A 17337-nucleotide genomic window follows, 5' to 3' on the forward strand; every position below is an offset into this window, starting at 1 on the left:
GGTCTGCCGTGGGCTCAAACAGCGTCAAGTGGACGCTTAGGCACAGCACCGGGGGTAGTTGAGGACTGACACAAAATGGCTCTGAGCACTATGAGACTAAACGTGTGACAAGGGAACCTCCCCATCGCACCCCCCTCAGATTTAGTTATAAGTTGGCACAGTGGATAGGCCTTGAAAAACTGAACGCATATCAATCGAGAAAACAGGAAGAAGTTATGTGGAACTATGAAAAAAATAAGCAAAATATCCAAACTGAGAAGTCCATGTGCAATATATACAACATCAAGGATAACCCAAGCTCAGGAGCGCCGTGGTCCTGTGGTTGGTGTGAGCAGCTGCGGAATGAGAGGTCCTTGGTTCAAGTATACCCTTGAGTGAAAATTTTACTTTCTTTATTTTCGCAAAGTTATGACGTATCCGTTCGTTCATTGACGTCTCTGTTCACTGTAATAAGTTTACTGTCTGTGTTTTGCGACCGCACCGCAAAACCGTGCGATTAGTAGACGAAAAGCCAGCCGCAGTGGCCAAGCGGTTCTAGGCGCTACGGTCTGGAACCGCGCGACCGCTACGGTCGCAGGTTCGAATCCTGCCTCGGGCATGGATGTGTGTGATGTCATTAGGTTAGTTAGGTTTAATTAGTTCTAAGTTCTACGGGACTGATGACCTCAGATGTTAAGTCCCATAGTGCTCAGAGCCATTAGTAGACGAAAGGACGTGCCTCTCCAAAGGGAACCGAAAACATTTGATCGCACGGTCATAGGTCAACCGATTCCTCCACAGGAAAACACGTCTGATATATTCTATACGACACTGTTGACGGCATGTGCGTCAAATGACAGACAGTAATTGTCTGAAAATTAAAAATTAATCTTTTCGCTCGAGGGATGACTTGAACCAAGGACCTCTCGTTCCGCAGTTGCTCACGCTAACCACGTGACCAAGGCGCTCCTGAGCCCAGATTATCCTTGATGTTGCATATCTTGCACATGGACTACTCAGTTTGTATATTTTGCTTATTTTTTTCATAGTTCCACACAACTTCTTCCTGTTTTCTCGATTGATCTGTGTTCAGTTTTTCAAGGTCTATCCACTGTGCCAACTTATAACTAAATCTGAGGGGGGTGCGATGGGGAGGTTCCCTTGTGAGCACTATGGGACTTAACATCTGAGACCATCAGTCCCCTAGAACTTAGAACTACTCAAACCTAACTAACCTAAGGACATCACACACATCCATGCCCGAGGCAGGATTCGAACCTGCGACCGTAGCGATCGCGCGGTTCCACACTGTAGCGCCTAGAACCGCTCGTCCACCCCGGCCGGCGCAAAATATTTCAATGCAGAGAAAACTTTGCACAAAATTTGTCCAGCACATCTTGACACTAACAAAACCAACGAACAATGGACGCCTTCCGTGACTTGACTGCAACACAAAATGCGAACATTTCTTTTCTGGAAAAACCATGACTGGAGACGGGACTTAGTGTTCTCAGTACGAACCTACTACAAGTGATGACGTGCAGTAATTTACATGAAGGGTCAACACTTTGACGACATAAACGGCATTCAAGCCAGTGTGACGCATCCGTTTAACAACCTTCCAAAGGAGGACTTTTTGTGACACTCATAACGGTAGTATGTATACTCTGTGCCTTGTGCTTAAGTGGGGGGGGGGGGGGGGGGGCGGCAGACTATATGGAAGTGATGACACCTCCATCTTTTATTCATCCATTCTCTAAACTTTTTGACTAACGGGGTAAATACATCTTAGATTCAAAATCTCGTACAGTGGTCAGTCTCTGGCCTGATTTCTCATCAGTATCTAGTGGTACATTCGTACGTCGAATACTGGCGTATCGTTCAAAGGTGTCCTCTCCTATCGTTAGAGTTCCGGTTACGACGAGAATGCAGGCCTGGAGAAGGTGGGAAGCTGGCTAACGTGAGGTGAGGTGCTGGACGCATCTCCAGTGGAATGTTATCGGGAGCAGCGAGAAGACCTAAATGGAGCAGGAAACCACAGGTGGAGTGCCTACTGCTGTTGATAACAGCTGGCTGCGAGCCACTTACTTTCCGTGCTGGCGACATGGTACTGGTTCGGCAGCTCGCGCGCTATCTTCCACTTCCAGCGCGCTATCAGCTCTTCGCTTCCGGCCGACACAGCGAGCGCTGCGGAAAGAAATATTGACGCCGGGCAACGTTCTGCGTTTAAAAACAACACTTCGCTGTCACATACTGACACGGAGTCCCTTAGTCTACCTGAACTTCCTACTCCCACTCTGCTGCTGCATGTGGTATGGAACTGAAAGCACGTCTACAGGGTGTTACAAAAAGGTACGGCCAAACTTTCAGGAAACATTCCTCACACATAAAGAAAGAAAATATGTTATGTGGACATGTGTCCGGAAACGCTTACTTTCCATGTTAGAGCTCATTTTATTACTTCTCTACAAATCACATTAATCATGGAATGGAAACACACAGCAACAGAATGTACCAGCGTGACTTCAAACACTTTGTTACAGGAAATGTTCAAAATGTCCTCCGATAGCGAGGATATATGCATCCACCCTCCGTCGCATGGAATCCCTGATGCGCTGACGCAGCCCTGGAGAATGGCGTGTTGTATCACAGCCGTCCACAATATGAGCACGAAGAGTCTCTACATTTGGTACCGGGGTTGCGTAGAAAAGAGCTTTCAAATGCCCCCATAAATGAAAGTCAAGAGGGTTGAGGTCAGGAGAGCGTGGAGGCCATGGAATTGGTCCGCCTCTACCAACCCACCGGTCACCGAATCTGTTGTTGAGAAGCGTACGAACACTTCGACTGAAATGTGCAGGAGCTCCATCGTGCGTGAACCACATGTTGTGTCGTACTTGTAAAGGCACATGTTCTAGCAGCACCGGAAGAGTATCCCGTATGAAATCATGATAACATGCTCCATTGAGCGTAGGTGGAAGAAACTAAAATGAGCTCTAACATGGAAATTAAACGTTTCCGGACACATGCCCACATAACATCTTTTCTTTATTTGTGTGTGAGGAATGTTTCCTTAAAGTTTGGCCGTACCTTTTTGTAACACCCTGTATATTCGAGCGCGAAGGCGTATGCAAGGTCACACGAATACTGCCCAGAGAAACCGAATCGTATACTCTTGTGGGTTTTTTAAAATGATTAAGACGCATGCAGCTGCGCACTTCACAGCCCCACGCCGCGCGAAGACAAAATGAATGCGGTAACTTGCGCGAGTTTTTCAACTGAATAGTATAAACTGAAGTAGCATCTTTTTCATTATAGTAACAGCAGCAAACACAATGCAGCGGTAAACGAAATATGCTGCACGTTAAACGAGTCTGGCTGAAATTAAAAAGAAAGTACACGCTCAGCGTTCAAAATAGAGCCGAGATAGATATATCATTGAGACGTCGAAGAGATAAAGTGGTGGCAGTGATGGTCTTTGTGCAACAAATGTACAGTTTTATGACACTCGATTTCCCATTAGCAGGGAATCCTGAATTAGTAGCTCCTCCGAAAAAGTAATTGCTTCTCCTGTTAGTTCTTGCTTCGTTAATTTCTGCTGCACAAGTTCCAGTAAGAATCGGTGATTATCCTCCCTCCCTTGATATCGAGACTGGTTTCTATCCTCTGAAAGTATTTTTTTCGAAGTCATTTCAAGTTTTTCCTCTCCTACTGCCAGATCATAGCTTCCTTTTTAATCATAACGGCGGTTTTCTTTACGTATTGCTGACTGCCACGACATGCACTCCAGGGGCCGTAGAGAAAGCAACTACTGCTGATTTCCTTTCAGCTGTCGACGGGATGATAGCTTGCACTCTGCCCGTGCAGTACTGACGTCTGCTTGGTGACGCATCTAGCCACTTCGCACTTCAACGAACGTACAAATGTGCGCTTACTTCGACTGATGAGTTTATGCGATTGCAACACGCGGAGTGTCACAGGACGTGCTGAAAGTGTCCGCACTGTACAGTAAAGCATGCATGTCAACTTATCATGTAAGTAAGTTACAAGACAGCATTGTGTGACGCGGTTTTCCAAATGTATACCGAGTTTTCTCCTAAGAGTCGTCAGCTGCAATTTCTCTGGTGTTTCGGCAGTTATTTGCAATGTCTTTCTTGCATTATGTACCTAGAGTCAGCTCAAACCATTACTAAAATGAAAGTTTCACTCTACAGCGGAGTGTGCGCTGATATGAAACTTCCTGGCATATTAAAACTGTGTGCCGGACCGAGACTCGAAATCGGGACCTTTGCCTTTCGCAGTCAAGTGCTCTACCGACTGAGCTACCCAAGCACGACTCACGCCCCGTCCTCACAGCTTTAATTCCGCCAGTACCTCGTCTCCTACCTTCCAAACTTCACAGAAGCTCTCCTGCGAACCTTGCAGAACTAGCACTCCTGGAAGAAAGGATATTGCGGAGACTTGGCTTAGCCACAGCCTGGGGGGTGTTTCAAGAATGAGATTTTCACTCTACAGCGGAGTGTGCGCTGTATGAAACTTCCTGGCATATTAAAACTGTGTGCCGGACCGAGACTCGAACTCGGGACTTTTGCCTTGCCCGCGAAACGCAAAGGTCCCGAGTTCGAGTCTCGGTCCGGCACACAGTTTTAATCTGCCAGGAAGTTTATAACCATTACTGTTCGTCACTTCTTTCATGTGACGCCCAATGCCAACAAAAAGCGTCGGTTTGTTTCCCGTTACGAACAAAATTATTGTTAACTCTGAATTTCATGTGCCCATTCGAAAAGAAGGAAGAAAAATTCTTTTTAACGTCCCGACGGAGCACAAGTTCGGATTCTCTCAAGGACGGGGAAGGAAATCAGACGCGCCCTTTCAAAGGAACCGTCCCGGCATTTTAGACTGGCTGCGGAACAAAAAAAAAAAAAAAAAAAGGTTCAAATGGCTCTAAGCACTAGGACTTAACAGCTATGGTCATCAGTCCCCTAGAACTTAGAACTACTTAAACCTAACTAACCTAAGGACATCACACAACACCCAGTGGCTGCGGAACGATTCTGCTGCAAGCAACGTACATTTCGCATAAGACGCGATAAGAGAAATTAGTGCTAGTATGGAGGCATATGGACAATTGTTTTTCCCTCGCTCTATTTGCGAGTGGAATAAGAAAGGAAGTGCTTAGTGGTGGTACATAGTACCCTCCGCCACACACCATACGGTGGCTTGCGGGGTATTTACGTAGATGTAGATACTGTAACGGAACTGGTCAGTGACACGCTTTCCCTTAATATACTGCCCCATACGTGCAAACGTACTAGCTGATCCTCTGACATTCTTACAGATCGCAGAGTTTTGAGTTTTTATTTATGAGTAAAGAAACAGCATAGTGTTGTTTTACTTATGGTCAATTCTGGAAACGTAATGATAGATTATTTCAAACTGAGAATTAAAACAGTAAAAAAAAAAAAAAGTGCTAACGCTATTTCATCTTAAATTTTGAAGAAGTACAACAACAACAACAACAAACAACAACAACAACAGTAATAATAATATCGTCGACATCGTCTATATTTGCATAATAATTCCGAAACATATGTGAAGTAAATTATTAATTACAAATGACTTTCTCTTGATGTATAGATGGTTATCTTAAAATTCTCGCACCGCGCAATATGCATCACTGGTCGTGTCTGTCTAACCTGTAGGCACGTACGAGGGCGGTTCAGAAAGTAACCTCCGATTGGTCACAGTGCGGGTTGTGGGGGGAGTAGCGACGCCATCTGTGCGTTCACGCACTCAACAGGTCAGTCGGCATCAAGCCGTGGTCGAGTGAACGTCGTACCTGCATTAGTTTAGTTTTTGTGGCAGTTTGAAATGTGTGCTGCAATAGAAAACCCCGCCAAATGTGAAGTGCGTGCTGTCATAAGGTTTTTTACAGCCAAAGGATATTCTGCAGCAGCTATTCAACGTGAGCTTTGTGCCGTGTACGGACCAAGAGTTATGAGTGAAGGAGTTGTCCATGAATGGGTACGTTTATTTAAAAGTGGACGAGAAAACGTTCATGATGAAGAGAGGAGTGGTAGACCATCATTGGTGACTGACGAACTCGTTCAGACAGTTGATGCAAAAGTTCGTGAAAATCGACGTTTCTCAATGTCGGAGTTGTCTACTGGTTTTCCACAGATTTCTAAGACTCTCTTGTACGAGATAGTGACAGCAAGATTGGGTTACCGTAAGTTCTGTGCACGATGGGTGCTCGCAGAACAACGGCCCTTCTTGAGTCCTTCAAGTGGGACGTTATCAACCATCCACCTTACAGCCCAGACCTGGCGCCAAGTGATTATCACCTCTTCATGCATTTGAAGAAATGGCTCGGGTCACAGCGGTTTGATGACGACGAAGAGCTCAAAGATGCGGTCACAGGCTGGCTCCAGGCACAAGCGGGTGATTTTTATGCAGAAGGAATTTCAAAGCTTGTGAAGAGGTTACTTTCTGAACGGCCCTCGTATTAACGGAATTGTGTTCTAGAAGTTTTGTTCTGCGTTACCAGTTCTGTGTTTTTTCTCTGAAGTCGTTGGTTGCGTAGGTAAGCGAAGGCACACGTTTATTTGAGGACTTTATTGATTTTATGTTATGAGTTGTGTTGTGCTTAGAAAAGTAATAAAATTACGAAAACAGGACGACTCTGTATAATTTCATTCAACATTTAATACATTAACTGCAAAATCCGGATTTCTCCTTGTGAAACAGGTATCTACCAGAATGGATACTGAGCTAACAACTAAAACACAAACTTCGAGAAGACTACACCGAAGAAGAAAGCTAAATAATTCACTGCTTTTAAAATAGGTCTTTTTCGTAAAATTATGAACGTTCTCCTTACCTTTGCATTTTGTCGTAAGCACTACACACCAATTCATCTCTGCTGACGAAGGAAGAGGTTAGGAAAGAGGTTAGAATGCACATTGCCGCGACGCAATCATAGTGTGACATTTGTACCGTTTTTTTCACCCGCTAACGTGTATGCCGAACCTAGCATATTTTTCGTTGTTACGCACCTTTTCTGGCGGCTGTGGCATCGTCATGTCGCGTCTTTGTCAGCGAAGTTAAGTCCAAGATGGGCACAGACCTCTGCACGAAGTGAAAGAGAGAACTGCTTTCATCCATTGGAAACGTAGCAGTTAGCAGAGACTCATCGCATGAGAGCATTTGCTTATTGCCTTTGTTTCAAGAGAGCGCCCTTATCAACTTCACGGTAATAATGTCACAGTTGTGGTGAAAGCGGTACTCAACGGAACAGAAAATATGAACGATAAATATGAAATAAGATCCATATTAATCCTTACAATAGCGTATAATATGTTTTAGGGACTACGTATCCAGAATGGAGGGGGGAGGGGAGGGGGGGGGCGGTAATAGGCAATATGTGTGTTGGGAGTACCTGAATGCAAAGCTCGCAGAGAACGCGGATTATTAGCTGACCACCTGGTTTTTCCGCTCACATTCTTGCAACACAACCAGCCGAGCAGGTTTCTGCGGATATTGGGAGGACGTTCGGGACGTTAACACCGCACTGATATTCCGTAAGGTCCTGAGATACACAGCAGTTTCACAAAAAATTATGTCCATATTTACTGTACATTCTGCAAGGTGATATGAGTAATTTATTTGCTGGGCCTCTTTATCAGTTTAATAAAAGTGAAGACAGTTCCACTGTACCAAGTGGCTTAATAGGGTTGTGCGTATGTGACATCGTGGTTTCGCCGGTGCGCCTGTGCTTCGTCAGTGGGAGGTCGCTGGTTAGAGGCTCATCTCTCTCTCTCTTTCTCCCTCCCCCCCCCTTACACACACACACACACACACACACACAGTTGTTGGGACGGCAGCAATACTCAAATATTGTTCTGCACAGAAAAGGAGCTTTCCAGATTATGTAGGTTAGTGTTTACATATGTGCCTACGTGATGATCGGAAACTCAATACAGCTCAAACTTTCCGTAATGTTGATACACTACTGTCCATTAAAATTGCTACACCAAGAATAAATGAAGATGATAAACGGGTATTCATTGGACAAATATATTATACTAGAACTGACATGTGATTACATTTTCACGCAATTTTGGGTGCACAGATCCTGAGAAATCAGTACCCAGAACAACCACCACTGGTCGTAATACCGGCCTTGATACGCCTGGGCATTGCGTCAAACAGAGCTTGGATGGCGTGTACAGGTACAGCTGCCCATGCAGTTTCAACACGATACCACAGTTCATCAAGAGTAGTGAATGGCGTATCGTGACGAGTCAGTTGCTCGGCCACCATTGATAGACGTTTTCAGTTGGTGAGAGATCTAGAGAATGTGCTGGACAGGGCAGCAGTCGAACATTTTCTGTATCCAGAAAGGTCCGTACAGAACCTGCAACATACGGTCGTGCATTATCCTGCTGAAATGTAGGGTTTCGCAGGGATCAAATGAAGGGTAGGCCCCGGGTCGTAACACATCTGAAATGTAACGTCCACTGTTCAAAGTGCCGTCAATGCGAACAAGAGGTGACCGAGACGTGTAACCAATGGCACCCCATACCATCACGCTGGGTGATACGCCAGTATGGCGATGACCAATACACGCTTCCAATGTGCGTTGACCGCGATGTCGCCAAACACGGATGCGACCATCATGATGCTGTAAACAGAACCTGGATTCATCCGAAAAAATGACGTTCTGCCATTCGTGCACCCAGGTTCTTCGTTGAGTACACCATTGCAGGCGCTCCTTTCTGTGATGTAGCGTCAAGGGTAACCGCAGCCATGGTCTCCGAGCTGATAGTCCATGTTGCTGGAAACGTCGTCGAACTGTTCGTGCAGATGTTTGTTGTCTTGCAAACGTCCCCATCTGTTGACTCAAGGATCGAGACGTGGCTGCACGATCCGTTACAGCCATGCGGATAAGATGCCTGTCATCTCGACTGCTAATGATACGAGGCCGTTGGGATCCAGCACGGTGTTTCGTATTACCCTCCTGAACCCACCGATTCCATATTCTGTGAACAGTCATTGGATCTCGACCAACGCGAGCAGCAATGTCGCGATACGATAAACCGCAATCGCGATAGGCTACAATCCGACCTTTATCAAAGTCGGAAACGTGACGGTACGCATTTCTCCTCCTTACTCGAGGCTTCACAACAACGTTTCACCAGGCAACGCCGGTCAACTGCTGTTTGTGTATGAGAAATCGGTTGGAAACTTTCCTCATGTACGCACGTTGTAGGTGTCGCCACCGGCGCCAACCTTGTGTGAATGCTCTGAAAAGCTAATCATTTGCATATCACAGCATCTTCTTCCTGTCGGTTAAATTTCGCTTCTGTAGCACGTCATCTTCGTGGTGTAGCAATTTTAATGGCCAGTGGTGTATCATTCTGAAAACTCTTGACAACGCTGCAACCCTTCCCTTATCGACCGGGACATCGTTAGTGACGGAGCAGAAGCTTGGATTGGGGAAGGAAATTTGCTATGGTGTTTCTTTTAATATGAACCATTCTGGCTTTTGCCTTATGCCATCCAGAGAAATCATGAAAAATCTAAAGCTTGATTGCTGGACAAGGATTTCAACCGCCGCCCTGCCAAGTCGCTCTTCTGTTGAACGAAGTCAGAAGACCAGCTACAGTGCATACTGAGATTTATTAGAAGCAGGTAAATGAAGACCGATCAGTTTTCCAAAATTTACTGATGATTAGCTATCTCGAGACCATGGTACATACTTGCACCGAAAGCACAAAACGGGGATAGTTCAGCGCACTTTATGCGAATGAGTATTCCATTAGACATGATTGGTGGACAGAGACGGTAACTGGCTTAACGCGGCGCAGTACGTGGAACAGAATATGTACTGAAAGTCATCCTGGTACTTCCAAGACAGTATTGTCTTCACAGTCTCAGTTAAAGCTTAGAGAGAGGAGACACTACGGTCAGCCGGCCGCGGTGGCCGTGCGGTTCTAGGCGCTTCAGTCTGGAACCGCGGGACTGCTACGGTCGCAGGTTCGAATCCTGCCTCGGGCATGGATGTGTGTGATGTCCTTAGGTTAGTTAGGTTTAAGTAGTTCTAAGTTCTGGGGGGACTGATGACCTCAGATGTTAAGTCCCATAGTACTCAGAGCCATTTGACACTAAGGTCAACAACACGCGCCCACTGTGTAACTCGAGGATGCCACTGAAGTTTAAACCTACGTGGAGCGAGGTTGAACATCGGAAGAGACGAACAACATATAGCGCAAACGCCACCTTTTAAGTACAATGGATGCTTGGGTTGCAACCCTGATGTGGGCAGTACTGAAGTATTGGTCTACAAACACCCGTGGAACTGCTGGGATTACGAAGGTTGGCATGCCGTATAGCCTTCCGTCAATTATTTCAAGGCGTCTTTGGTCAAGAAGTTTTTTTCATGCAATCGAGATCAGGACGAGACAACAGAGTGCTGTCCACATTACGCCGGTCTCAAAGACACACACACACACACACACACACACACACACACACACACACACACACACACGCAAAAGAGAGAGAAGCAGATTTCCCCCACAACCATCACTGCAGTTTCGACGGTACCTAGCGGCCACAACGTTCTTATTGATAACAATTAGTTAAAGAAGACATTTTTCAGGAGTCAAATTCTATTTTTGAACTTCGAATTGTTTTGGGGAGATATTTAACTGTAGCAGTGTTGTCTCGAGGATGATTTCTTCTCCTTTATCTCTTCTCTTTTATCACCTGCGTGAATAAAACGCATTTTTTTTTGCTCTTTATTCAATCTAATAATCTCTTCGTGTACTTTTGACATAGACGACACTTTCCGTTTTCATCATAACAGTGAAATCGAACATTCTTCTGTATAATCCAGACAATCGAGAACTTTCCACAGTCTATAATCAACTAGTCCGGAGTGACGACCGTGCTAACTCAATTCCTTCCTTATCACTTAAAGACAAAGCCTGAAAATGAGTCCGTGATCACATTTTTGGCACTTTATTTTACAGGTCCGTCTTGATCACATCAGGTTTTTTTTATGACCGGTTTCGGCCACTACCATCTTCAAACCATAAAATATTCTTGTCAACGTCACACTAAACGTGTAGGTACATAGTAAATGCTCTTACTGTGTCATAGTTAAATGTAAAAAAAAAAAAAATTGTGATCAGTTTAAAGTACGTGAAGGATATCTTCTCTGAGCCACTATATTTACGTCTTTTAAATACACTCCTGGAAATGGAAAAAAGAACACATTGACACCGGTGTGTCAGACCCACCATACTCGCTCCGGACACTGCGAGAGGGCTGTACAAGCAATGATCACACGCACGGCACAGCAGACACACCAGGAACCGCGATGTTGGCCGTCGAATGGCGCTAGCTGCGCAGCATTTGTGCACCGCCGCCGTCAGTGTCAGCCAGTTTGCCGTGGCATACGGAGCTCCATCGCAGTCTTTAACACTGGTAGCATGCCGCGACAGCGTGGACGTGAACCGTATGTGCAGTTGACGGACTTTGAGCGAGGGCGTATAGTGGGCATGCGGGAGGCCGGGTGGACGTACCGCCGAATTGCTCAACACGTGGGGCGTGAGGTCTTCACAGTACATCGATGTTGTCGCCAGTGGTCGGCGGAAGGTGCACGTGCCCGTCGACCTGGGACCGGACCGCAGCGACGCACGGATGCACGCCAAGACCGTAGGATCCTACGCAGTGCCGTAGGGGACCGCACCGCCACTTCCCAGCAAATTAGGGACACTGTTGCTCCTGGGGTATCGGCGAGGACCATTCGCAACCGTCTCCATGAAGCTGGGCTACGGTCCCGCACACCGTTAGGCCGTCTTCCGCTCACGCCCCAACATCGTGCAGCCCGCCTCCAGTGGTGTCGCAACAGGTGTGAATGGAGGGACGAATGGAGACGTGTCGTCTTCAGCGATGAGAGTCGCTTCTGCCTTGGTGCCAATGATGGTCGTATGCGTGTTTGGCGCCGTGCAGGTGAGCGCCACAATCAGGACTGCATACGACCGAGGCACACAGGGCCAACACCCGGCATCATGGTGTGGGGAGCGATCTCCTACACTGGCCGTACACCACTGGTGATCGTCGAGGGGACACTGAATAGTGCACGGTACATCCAAACCGTCATCGAACCCATCGTTCTACCATTCCTAGACCGGCAAGGGAACTTGCTGTTCCAACAGGACAATGCACGTCCGCATGTATCCCGTGCCACCCAACGTGCTCTAGAAGGTGTAAGTCAACTACCCTGGCCAGCAAGATCTCCGGATCTGTCCCCCATTGAGCATGTTTGGGACTGGATGAAGCGTCGTCTCACGCGGTCTGCACGTCCAGCACGAACGTTGGTCCAACAGAGGCGCCAGGTGGAAATGGCATGGCAAGCCGTTCCACAGGACTACATCCAGCACCTCTACGATCGTCTCCATGGGAGAATAGCAGCCTGCATTGCTGCGAAAGGTGGATATACACTGTACTAGTGCCGACATTGTGCATGCTCTGTTGCCTGTGTCTATGTGCCTGTGGTTCTGTCAGTGTGATCATGTGATGTATCTGACCCCAGGAATGTGTCAATAAAGTTTCCCCTTCCTGGGACAATGAATTCATGGTGTTCTTATTTCAATTTCCAGGAGTGTATGTAGAAAAGTACATCAACTTTAAATAAGAAACAAGCCTGAAAAAAAGAACGAAAGTCGAGCACAAATATTAAGCTCCCCTACCAAAACCCAAAAAGACACATGATCACAAAAACACACTTGATCACAAAAAACACACTTGATCACAAAAAACACACTTGATCACAAAAAACACACTTGATCACAAAAACACACTTGATCACGAAAAACACACTTGATCACAAAAACACACTTGATCACAAAAAACACACTTGATCACAAAAAACACACTTGATCACAAAAAACACACTTGATCACAAAAAGCACACTTGATCACAATAAGCACACTTGATCACAAAAACGGTACCAGAATCTTCGCTTTATAAGGTCTAATATAGAACAGAATAGGGATGCTTCCCAAGAAGTTATTCAGCTTCGCTTGCAAGCAGGTTGTCAAACGTCTGTCCGATTTGGCATGTGCGAGACACGACCGCTTCTATTCTAGACTGCATTCTCAGCACTGCCACTGAACCAACTGGGGCAAGAGGTAGAAGAACACGCGATATCTGCATGTCCATCGCTATAGAATATTGAGAAACTGTACTGTAGTTGTGGAAGACATTGCAACACGCTGAAATCATCATAGAAGGTCCCTCCTCTCTACGAGGGGTAGTTTCAATTGTCAGCCAGAAAAAATGAAGTTAGGTAGTTAATTTTTTGCTGAGGTATATGTCTCCATTCCTGATACACACTGGATCCCCCAAGCCACAGTATCATTGTCACGCCACTAGAGCGGCGGAAGAAAATGGCGCACTCATCGATAAAGTGTGACGTCGTGCAGTAATTCATTTCCTCTATTAGAAGGGGAACAACGCTATGCTGAGTTGATGGGAGCGTATGGCAACAATGCACGATCATAGGACACGGAGGTCAAGTATCGTCGAACAAAGCCTGAATGTCGAAGAACGAAGCGGCAGACTCTCTCTCTATGTGAAGAACCGTGAAACTCAAGGAATGTGGTCACCTGGCGCTAAAATATCGAGACCTAGTTGAAAAATTAAAAATCAATCATGGGTCGGTATTCTCTATCTTGGACGGCATTTTGAACATCAAGATAGGTTGTCACCTGCTGTGTTCCGCGAGTCCTCTCACCCATTCAAGAAACCGGCAGAATAGAGGCTCCAGTTGGGGCTATCATTACGACCCCAAGACAAAGCACTAAAACAGCTGGAACCAAGTGGATGCACCATCGTCGAAAACGGCAGAGACAACCATCATCGGGCAAGGTGATGCTGAATAGGCCTACTTTTTTGCAGTTGCCGTGGTGTGTTGGTAACAGACTGTGCTCGTGAGGGATAAACCATCACAGGAGGATACTACGAGACTCTCCTTACGTGGGTACGGGTGACCCTCATGAAGAAACGTGCCGCGAAGCTGTCCGAGGTGCTGGATTTGCTCCACGAAAGCACCCCAGCTCATTCTGCGCAGACCCATACACACATGCTGGTTCTTTGGGCTGTCAGATTTCGCCTCACAACCTCCTCTCACTTGTGTTCTCCTGACATGGCACCAATCATTTCTTCCTCGTTACGCGGCAGGCAATTGCAGAATGACTACGTGCTGATTATCGAGGTGGAACATTTCTCAAGAGCCAAAACGCAGGGTTTCACATCCATGTCATCCGTCCTCTGCAAAAATGTTTTTCATTGAAGAATGAATGTCTAGAGAAGGATTAATACAACACCAAGTTTCACGATCGCATCTTGGTTTCTTTCCAAAACGATAATTATTGTATTTCTTACTGTAAAAGTGGGATGACTGGTGAAGCATTACTTAAAACTTTCGCTGCCGGACCTGAATCACCGAAGGTTATATACCAGGCCGAAGGCTCTTTCGTGTGTGTATGATTGTTACAAACATGGCCTATGAAGTTAATTTCGTCACTATTGTACCTGCTAGGGCACTTAGATGGGAACTGTGTACAACTTTTGATAACAAATCAAGACTCCTTTCAGCATTTCAGAAGAATGACATTTGTTTTTTTGGAAGAATAGAGCAAAACTAATATAAATGCGGAATATTTATTAACTCTACAGGTTGTTTACAAATTCACAGCAGATGTAACAACATATTTGAATTAATTAATAGGTTGTGAGCTTTACTTTACATGTGTGAATAATGAAAAAACGGTCGTAGCACATGAACTTTTCATTCTGACAACCCTTACAGTTGTGATGACTTGCTCTGATTTCTTCATAGTTCCAGAGCGTTCAAATTTGTGAGAGTATCATCAGTGACATGATGTGCACCTGCTTCTCTTCCTGCCAGTTTCTTACATGGTTCCTGGTGCATTTTCATTGTTTATCAGTGCAATTGCAGCTTGCTCTCTAACTTCTGTTGCGTGTACAGTTATGTCAAATACTTGCTTGTAGGTAGCATGAGCATTCACAAAGCCGTATTTGTAAGGAGCCCGAATGCAATCTTGCGGGACCACTTCACTCCTCTTCGTAAAGTGGAGGCATAGTATGCTATTTGATCCGACACGTCTACGAATGATTTTGTGTAATTGTATACAAAAATTGTGGATGGTTTTATGGTTGCTCCTATTCTTGAGGTGGTTGTTACCGTCTCTGAAACGTCTGGTCCCGGCGGAGGTTCGAGTCCTCCCTCGGGCATGGGTGTGTGTGTGTTTGTCCTTAGGATAATTTAGGTTAAGTAGTGTGTAAGCTTAGGGACTGATGACCTTAGCAGTTAAGTCCGATAAGATTTCACACACATTTGAACTTTTTTTTTCTGAAGCATCTGTAGCAGTCAGAAGTAAGACACCACTCGTCCTTCCGTTTCCCTACAACAACGTATGTGGTACTGTGCAGGCATAACGTTTCACCTTTATTAGTCTTTCCTTGCACTACAGTCGTTGGATTGTACTTTTTATTATTCCTCAATGTACTACCGAGGTGGGTTGAATGTTCGTTCAACTTACGAGCTAAGGCGACACTTGTATAGTAACAACTGTCGACGTACATAGCGCTTCCAGCATTGAACAATGGACCCATCACCTCCATCACTACGCTGTAAGGGGGACGGGGGGGGGGCAATCTCCATTCCAGTACACACTTTCACATATCAGGTTTAGCTTCCATGAACACACGGTTTGAATAGCTTGAGATCGTATTTATGAAATTTTTTCGGAATACATTAGCGAAACCCCTGGTTTTACCATAGTTTCATCAAAGCACACTTTCTCAACATGACAAATTATTACGTGAAATTTATCGTTTAGTAGATCAACTAATGGTGAAATTCTGTAGTTTGCTTTTGTTTTATCAGATTTGCCCGAAAAATGTATCATACTCAGAAGGGCCTCAAACCTCTTGCGGGGTAGGGCTTTACTTGCTTCATTTTTTCTACAGCAGATTCTATGACCATATTTCTGCGGTAGAGGTTTTCGATCCAATCCAGACTTAAAAAAAAAAACGCTCAGGATTTATTCGTTATTTGTGTCGTTTGCCTCTGCCCACTGTTGTAGTTAGCTGTGTTTGTACATTTTTCGTTGAAATTACTGTCAATAATTCGTTGCTCAGCATAACGATTCGTCTCCGTGACTATCATTTTCAAAACTTGGTCATCAAAAGGCAATCGGTAAGAATCCAGTTCATCGCACCTTCCGGTCATTTTCGTCTTCACATGATCGACAATTCTCTCAATGCAGACTGTGGTAAAACCATTCATATTTCCAGTTACATCATGGCAAGCAACTTCGGTGACGTCTCTTTGAGGTCCAGTTGCTCATTCCGCAACAGTTTTTCTTTTCGGAATCACTACCGGATCTCTCAAAAGAGTATACAGGACCATCGCCGTCAGATATGTCGGCAAAAAAACAGGAGTCACTCACTGAATTCACTTACCTCTTCCAACCAACCTGCAACTGACTCCATGTCAGAAATTGTCACAAACTCACAAGAAACGAGCACAAATCTTCCAGGAAACTTGACTTCAAACGCAAATAACATTTAGCAACGTTGCCGCGCGAGTTATCGCGACTGTAACCAGAGGTCGTAAACGCAAGGAACCAGTTGACTGCAGGTCAGAGAAACAGTTGACTGCAGGGCGAAAACAAGAGTCGACTGTCACATCATCCGTCAACGAAATTTGGAACCGAACGTGCACTGCTGCTAGAGGCCAGGGCAACTAGATATCCATTTGAAATTATTGTAGCTGTTTATACGACCTATACACACGGCCTGGAACGTATATATCGATTTGATGTCCATAGCATGCCAGGAACGTCATCTAGTGTATCACTTTGAAACACATGCCAACTGGAGTGTTAAGGAATGTCATTTGCTTTTGTGTGTGACTTATTTAAAGGAATTTTATCTTGCGCTTATGTGCATTTTGTTCAGATGGTTCAAATGGCTCTGAGCACTATGGGACTTAACTTCTAAGGTCATCAGTCCCCTAGAACTTAGAACTACTTAAACCTAACTAACCTAAGAACATCACACACATCCATGCCAGAGGCAGGATTCGAACCTGCGACCATGGCGGTCGCGCGGTTCCAGACTGTAGCGCCTAGAACCGCTCGGCCACCTCGGCCGGCTGTGCATTTTGTAATTGAACAAATATTTTACGTTATTTATTGAAAGGTAATGAAACATACAGAAACTAAATACTGGGCAGGGAAGACTACATGAACTGCATA

General features: G+C 45.4%; 1 protein-coding gene across 1 annotated transcript in view; it reads right to left on the minus strand.

The window, feature by feature from the left end:
* LOC126456113 (uncharacterized) overlaps positions 1 to 17337 on the minus strand; it is a 605540-nt gene that overhangs the window by 337238 nt on the left and 250965 nt on the right. The window lies entirely within an intron of this gene.

The sequence above is a fragment of the Schistocerca serialis genome, chromosome 2 (assembly GCF_023864345.2).
Source record: "Schistocerca serialis cubense isolate TAMUIC-IGC-003099 chromosome 2, iqSchSeri2.2, whole genome shotgun sequence".
Classification (NCBI taxonomy): Eukaryota; Metazoa; Arthropoda; class Insecta; order Orthoptera; family Acrididae; genus Schistocerca; species Schistocerca serialis.